The sequence below is a fragment of the Scyliorhinus torazame genome, chromosome 24, assembly GCF_047496885.1.
Source record: "Scyliorhinus torazame isolate Kashiwa2021f chromosome 24, sScyTor2.1, whole genome shotgun sequence".
In the NCBI taxonomy this organism is placed as follows: Eukaryota; Metazoa; Chordata; class Chondrichthyes; order Carcharhiniformes; family Scyliorhinidae; genus Scyliorhinus; species Scyliorhinus torazame.
In genome coordinates, this window is record NC_092730.1 from 54,038,150 (window position 1) to 54,045,318 (window position 7,169).

A 7,169-nucleotide genomic window follows, 5' to 3' on the forward strand; every position below is an offset into this window, starting at 1 on the left:
CTCCCTGTATGCAACGCACCCTGGGGTAGCGAATTCCACAGAATCACAACCCTTTGGGAGAAGTAGTTTTTCCTCAAATCTTTTTTAAATTTGCAATCTCTTATTCTAAAACTATGACCTCTCGTTTTAGAATGCCCCATAAGAGGAAGCATCAGCCCCCCGTCTACTTTATCCATACCTTTTGGCATCTTATACCCCTCAATTAGATAATTGCGCATAGATTCTGAGTGAGACTATGGCCAGTCTTCCTCAGTTTGAAACTCATGGTGTCGCGCAAAATCATCCGATACAACTATTACTGCGATGGCCGGGATCCGAACCCGGTACAACTGCTTGGAAGAAAGCTGTGCTGACCACTGCACCACCATCGCTGCATTTCCAAATTTGAACACCAGGTGGAATAGATGGAGGCCGATACTTTCCATCTGTTCATGGATGCAAAACGAGTGAAGATACATTAACTTGCGCGCTTGTGGGCCGCGGTAAAGGTGATCGACTGATAATCTATTGTGCTCTGCACACGTGGGTTCGAATCCCATACTCCTCGAAATTGTATCCACTGTTTCCGCGAAATGTGACTCATTTTTCCAAGGTGGATCCACAATCACTGATGTGACAGTCTATTACAAGTTGTCAGGCCAGAATGCATCCAGTTGGGTTAGAGGAGGGAGGAACGGAGGCAGACGTGTTTGGGGCTGAACAGCTCATTGACACCAGTTCTCCTTCGGCTACCCAGTCTCGTCGAGGTGACCGGGTTGACTTCTCCCACAATTACATTCTGCTACCTCTCCTGGATTAATTTCATTCTGTTTGTCCACTGGAGGAGTGCGTCGGCTGCTTGTCTGTGAGAAAATCGGACATTAATGTTTCATGAAGTAAAGTAGTTGTACCACGTGGTTAAGGGGCTGCACAATAATCCTTTACGCTCTGCGCACGTGGGTTCGAATCCCATCCTCGGCTGAAACGTGTCTGCTGTGTCTCTGTTTGGTCCATGTCACGAGCATAAAGTAAAAATGCTGTGATGTTTAGCTTTTGTTTAAGGGCTTGGGGGTGGTTAATAGTCGAACACTATTCATGTTGAAATCACATTACAAATAGGTGAGAAAGTTACTTATTTAACTCACTGCTCGAATTGCGCATAAATTCTGATTTGGAAACTGTTTCTGCCCCTCAGTTTGAAACTCACGAAGTCGCGCAAAAGTTACGTTCATAAAATATCAGGAGCAGAATTAAGCCATTAGACACATCGAGTCTGCCCCGCCATTCTATCGTGCTGATATGTTCCTCATCTGCTACCGACAATGTTTCAGATGAAGAGGTCGATTGCGCTTTCGCCAGAACACATCCTCTCTGGAAAACAAGACTTCGGAGCTGGAGTCGGCAATTTAGCTTCGTGAGCCGAACACATTTCATGTGATCTTGGCTGATCCCATCCTGGCCTCAACTCCACCGTCTGGCCCGTTCTCCACAACCCTTCAACTCCTCACCAATAAAAATCTCTCTAACACCTCATGAAATTTACTCAGTCTCCCTGCATCCAACACACTCTGGGGTACCGAATTCCACAGACTCACACCCTTTGCGAGAAGTAGTTTCACCTCCACTCTTTTTTAATTTGCGATCTTTTATTCTAAGGTCATGACCTCTCGTTTTAGAATGCGCCACAAGAGGAGGCATCAGCTCCATGTCTACCTTTCCGGACCTTTTGGCATCTGATATACCTCAGTTAGATAATTACACATACATTCAAGTGAGAAACTGTTGACCAGTTTTTCTCAGTTTGAAACTCACGATGTCAAGACATCCGCGCTAGCAATTACTGCGATGGCCGGGAATCGAACCCGAATCAACTGCTTGGAAGGCAACTGTGCTCACCACTATACCACCATGGCTTCATTTCCATCGTTGAACACCAGTTTGAAACGAACGAGGCAGATAATTTCCATCAGTTCATGGATGCAAAACAAATTGAGACGTATTGGCGTCTGAACCTGTGGGACGAAGTGGCTGAGTGATTAAAGCGATGGACTGTTTACCTTTTGTGCTGTGTACACGTGGGTTCGAATCCCGTCCTCTTCGATTTTTCATCCACACATTTTTCGGAAGTGGAATTCAGTTTTCCACGATCGATCTGCAATCACTGATGTGACAATCCTTTCCAGTTTGTCAGGCCAGATTGCATCGAGTTGGATTCAAGGGAGGAATGGAGGCAGACGTGTTTGGGGCTTAACCGCTCATTGCCACCAGTTCTTCGGCTACCCACAGTGCAGTCGAGGTGATCGGATTGACTTCTCCCATAATTCTCTTCTGACGATTCTACTGGATGAACTCCCTCCTGTTTGGACACTGGAGGGGTTCTTCGGCTACTAGTATGTGAAAGTAGCACCGGAAGCAGCTGTGGAGAGAGATTTCAGTCGCCAGGTTGCAACGCTCCATTTGGATGCGTCACGTCGCTCAGATCTTAGACTCTCAATACCTTGGTGTGAGGAACAGGTAGAGTGGGAATTCGCTCCTTGCTGATTGGTGAAAACTGACCAATGCAGCTTTGAGCAGCTCCTTTATGCCCTGCGGCTTGGAGAAGGGTGGCACTCAGATACAGGACTCTGGTGGGGGTTGAGAAATAGGAAAAGCGTCACTGCGCCGAGGTCCCAAGTTCGATCCTGTTCTGGGTAGTTGTCCGCGTAGAGCTTACACATTCGCCCCGTGTTGGTGTGTTGGCATTTGGAGTATTGCGTACAGTTCTGGTCACCGCATTATAGGAAGGACGTGGAGGCTTTGGAGCGGGTGCAGAGGAGATTTACCAGGATGTTGCCTGGTATGGAGGGAAAATCTTATGAGGAAAGGCTGATGGACTTGAGGTTGTTTTCGTTGGAGAGAAGAAGGTTAAGAGGAGACTTAATAGAGGCATACAAAATGATTAGGGGGTTGGATAGGGTGGACAGTGAGAGCCTTCTCCCGCGGATGGAAATGGCTGGCACGAGGGGACATAACTTTAAACTGAGGGGTAATAGATATAGGACAGAGGTCAGAGGTAGGTTCTTTACGCAAAGAGTAGTGAGGCCGTGGAATGCCCTACCAGCTACAGTAGTGAACTCGCCAACATTGAGGGCATTTAAAAATTTATTGGATAAACATATGGATGATAATGGTATAGTGTAGGTTAGATGGCTTTTGTTTCGGTGCAACATCGTGGGCCGAAGGGCCTGTACTGCGCTGTATTGTTCTATGTTCTATTTTCTATGTTCTATCACCCAAAGATGTGCCAAGTAGGTGGATTGAACACGCTAAATTGCCGCTTAGTTGGAAAAAATGAATTAGGTGCTCTAAATTTATTTTAAAAATAAATAAATGGGAAAAGCAGATCTAACTTGAAATGAAATGGCGTTGAAGATATAATTTAAATCGATTTGTATCTTCTATCGCAACGTGTTCTGATGGTTGGGCGGCCAAAGGCGCTGTGTTAAAGTCGAAGCCTACTCTGGTGCTCTGGGTTCGAATTCCACTCCTGATATGGACTTGTGTTCCACGAGGTTACATTTCTCGAGCAAGATTTTCAAACCTGGGAAGATCTAATACCTCCCATTCAAGGGAAATCCTAGGTCTCAGGACATGCCTAACCTGTTGAGATTTTACAGCATTTTCTCCGTGGTTCCCTATGTTGTAATGCTGTCTCCTTCATTCCTGGGACAAATGTCGGGATGATAGGTATTTGCTGCAAAGCCAACAGGAACGTGCGTTATGTTTACTTTTGGTGTGAGTGAGAATGTATACAGCAGAGAACAACCTCGAACTAGGGCTAATGGCCCAGCACGGTTCCGCTGCGGTCCTCTGCTCCTTAAACCAGGAGCTACGGCATTACTGCCCTGCGGTAGCCAGACAACTATGCACTCCCTCATTTTTTCTTTCACCAAGAACACACGTTTGAGCACACTGACTCTGGTCAGCATCGTTCAGATATTTTAGTTTCGTGCTGAATGGTTGGTCTGTGAAGGATCTGTGATTTCTTCTGTGCCGTTGTTCTGATGGGAAAGTGGGAGTGACTGGAATCACCTTCACAGGAGGAAGTTCGTGGCGGCAGTTTCACCTCTCTGGGAACATTGATCAACCTGTTACTGATTTCATCAAACTTTGCCTCAAGTCCGATCACAGACAGACTCAACCACGAGGAGAGTGGCGCAGCGGAAGCGTGCTGGGCCCAGTGTATTCTCACTCACACCAAAAGCAAACAAGTCGCTGTCACCCAGCAGCACATCTGCCGTTTTGTTTATTAGTATCAAAGTTTTGCTTTCAGTCCGATCCGCTCCTTGACACCTGTTCTTCAGCTACCCACAGTACAGTCAAGGTGACTCAGTTGACTTCTCCCAGAATGATCTTCTGCGGCATCTGCTGGATGAAATTCCTCCTGGTTGGACACTGGAGGGGTTCTCCGTCTACTCGTCTGTAAAATCAGCATCAGGAGCAGCTGTGGAGAGAGATTCCAGTCGCCAGGTTTCAACTGTCCAATTGGATACCGCACGTTGCTCAGATCTTTGACTCTCAATGCCTTCGTGGGAGGAACAGGTAGAGCAGGAATTCGGTCCTTGTTGATTGGAGCAAACTGATCAATGCAGCGATAAAATGCTCCTTAAGCATCTGCGGCTTGGAGATGCATGGCACTCAGATACAGGACTCTGGCTATGGTACAAAAATAGTAAAAGAACATTTAGTTTCAAATCAAATGACGATGAAGATAGAATTTAAATCGATTTGTGCACGGAGAAATTCTTCGGCCGCAAAGTGTCAGGATGGCCGAGCGATCTAAGGCGCTGCGTTCAGGTCGCCGTCACCTCTGGATTCGTGGCTTCGGATACCATTCCAGAGATTGAGTTTTCCTCCAAGAGATTACATTTCTCCTGCAAAATGTTCAACTCAAGGAAGATCCAGTACCTCCCATTCAATGGGGAAGCGGTGACCTCATGACATGAGATTCCTGCTTAAATTCGCACAGCAAGACGCAACAGGCAAAAGCCCAGTTAATGACTGCATAATCTGCACATAAACTCTGATTGAGGAATAAATATTGATTCCTCGACTCCGGGGAAAAATCGTCTACTCTTGTGGGAAAATGTCTGGCTGGTTGGAGTGTTCACATCCGTCCAAGAGGGGAAGTTGGGGACTCGGTTTCTATTGTGATTCATTGCTCGATAAAGATGTATTTCCTTATTGGCCCCCTGTGAGGTATTACTGGAAATCGTTGTATATCTATTTTGCCCGTCTGTGGGGTACTACTGGAAAGCGCTTCGAGTCCAGCATTGACAAAGGGTCAATGCTGGATCAACTTCCTCCTGCTTGGAGATTTTACATCATGTTCTCTGTGGATCTTTGTTTGTGAACTTTACAGTGTTGTAATGCTGTCTCCTTAATTCCTGGGACAAATGTCGGGATGAGACTGCAAGCAAGATTCTGATAGGTATTTGTTGCAAAGTTAACAGAAACGTGCGCTATGTTTACGTTTTTGTCAGTGTGAATGTAACTGCAGAGAATGGCCTCGATTCCTCGACCTCGGTCTAATGGCCCAGCACGCTTCCGCTGCGACACTCTGCTCCTTAAACCAGGAGCTACAACATTACTGCCCTGCGGTAGCCACACAACTATTCACTTTCTCATTTTTTCTTTCACCAAGAACACGCGTTTGAGCACACTGACTCTGGTCAGCATCGTTCAGATATTTTACTTTCGTGCTGAATGGTTGTTCTGTGAAGGGGATGTGATTTCTTCTGTGACGTAGTTCTGATGCGGAAGTGGGGAGTGACTGGAAACACCTTCATGGAAGGAAGTTCGTGGCGGCAGTTTCACCTCTCTGGGAATATTGATCAACCTGTTACTAATTTCTTTAAACTTTGCCTCAAGTCCAAGCCCAGAGGCATTCAACGAGGTGCAGAGTGGCGCAGCGGAAGCGTGCTGGGTCCATATCCCAGAGGTCGATGGATTGAAACCATTCTCTGCTATTTATACGTTCACTCATACGAAAAGCCAACAGTTTGGTGTCACCCAGCTGTAATTCTGACTATACCTTTATTAGTATCAAAGTTTTGCTTTCAGTCTGATCCGCTCCTTGACACCTGTTTTTCAGCTACCCACAGTACAGTCGTGGTGACTCAGTTGACTTCTCCCAGAATCGTCTGCTGCCGCATCTACTGGATGGAATTTCTCCTGTTTGGACACTGGAGGGCGCCTTCGGCTACTTGTCTGTGAAATCAGCTGTGGAGAGAGATTCCAGTCGCCAGGATGCAACTTTCCTATTGGATCCTTCACGTCGCTTAGATCTTAGACTCTCAATACCTTCGTGTGAGGAACAGGTAGAGCGGGAATTGGGACCTTGTTTATTGGGGCAAACTGATGAATGCAGCAATGAGAAGCTCCTTAACCACCAGCGGCTCGGAAGAGAATGGCACTCAGATAAAGGCCTCTGGCTGGGGTTCAAAAATCGTAAAAGTACATCTAGTTTGAAATGAAATGACGATGAAGGTGGAATTTAAATCGATTTCTGCACGGAGCATATCTTTTGCCACAACGCGTCAGGATGGCCGAGCGGTCGAAGGTCACAGTCTTCTCTGGTGGCGTGGATCCGAATCCGCCTCCTGATATTGACTTTTCCTCCACGAGGTTACATTTCTCCAGCAAAATGTTCAACCCACGAAGATCAAATGCCTCCCATTCAATGGGGAAGCGGCGATCTCAGCACAAGACATTCCTTCTTAAATTCGCACAGAATGATCCCACAGGTAAAAGCCCAGTGAATGACTGGATAGCCTGTTCAGTGACTCTGGTTGAGGAATTAATAATGATCCCAGGACTCCGGGTAAAATCCTTCTTCCCTTGTTGCATATAGTCTGGCTGGTTGGATTGTCCGCATCCGTCCGAGAGGGGAAGCTGGGCACTCAGTTTCTATTGTGACTTATTCCTCGATAATGTTTTATTTCTTTATTGCTCCCTTGTGACGTATTACTGGTTATCGTTATATATCTATATTGCCCCTCTGTGTGGTACTACTGGATAATGTTTCGTGTCCAGCTTTGACAAAGTGTCACCTGGACTCCAAACGTCAGCTCTTTTCTCTCCCCATAGATGCTGCCAAAGCAGCTGAGATTTAGAACATAGAACATAGAACATTAGAGCGCAGTACAGCC

General features: G+C 46.4%; 1 non-coding gene across 1 annotated transcript; it reads right to left on the reverse strand.

The window, feature by feature from the left end:
- Positions 1-1,820: 1,820 nt before the first annotated feature.
- Positions 1,821-1,892, reverse strand: trnag-ucc (transfer RNA glycine (anticodon UCC)). The gene has a single exon. It is a non-coding gene; the product is annotated as a tRNA-Gly (tRNA).
- Between the last annotated feature and the right edge of the window lie 5,277 nt (positions 1,893-7,169).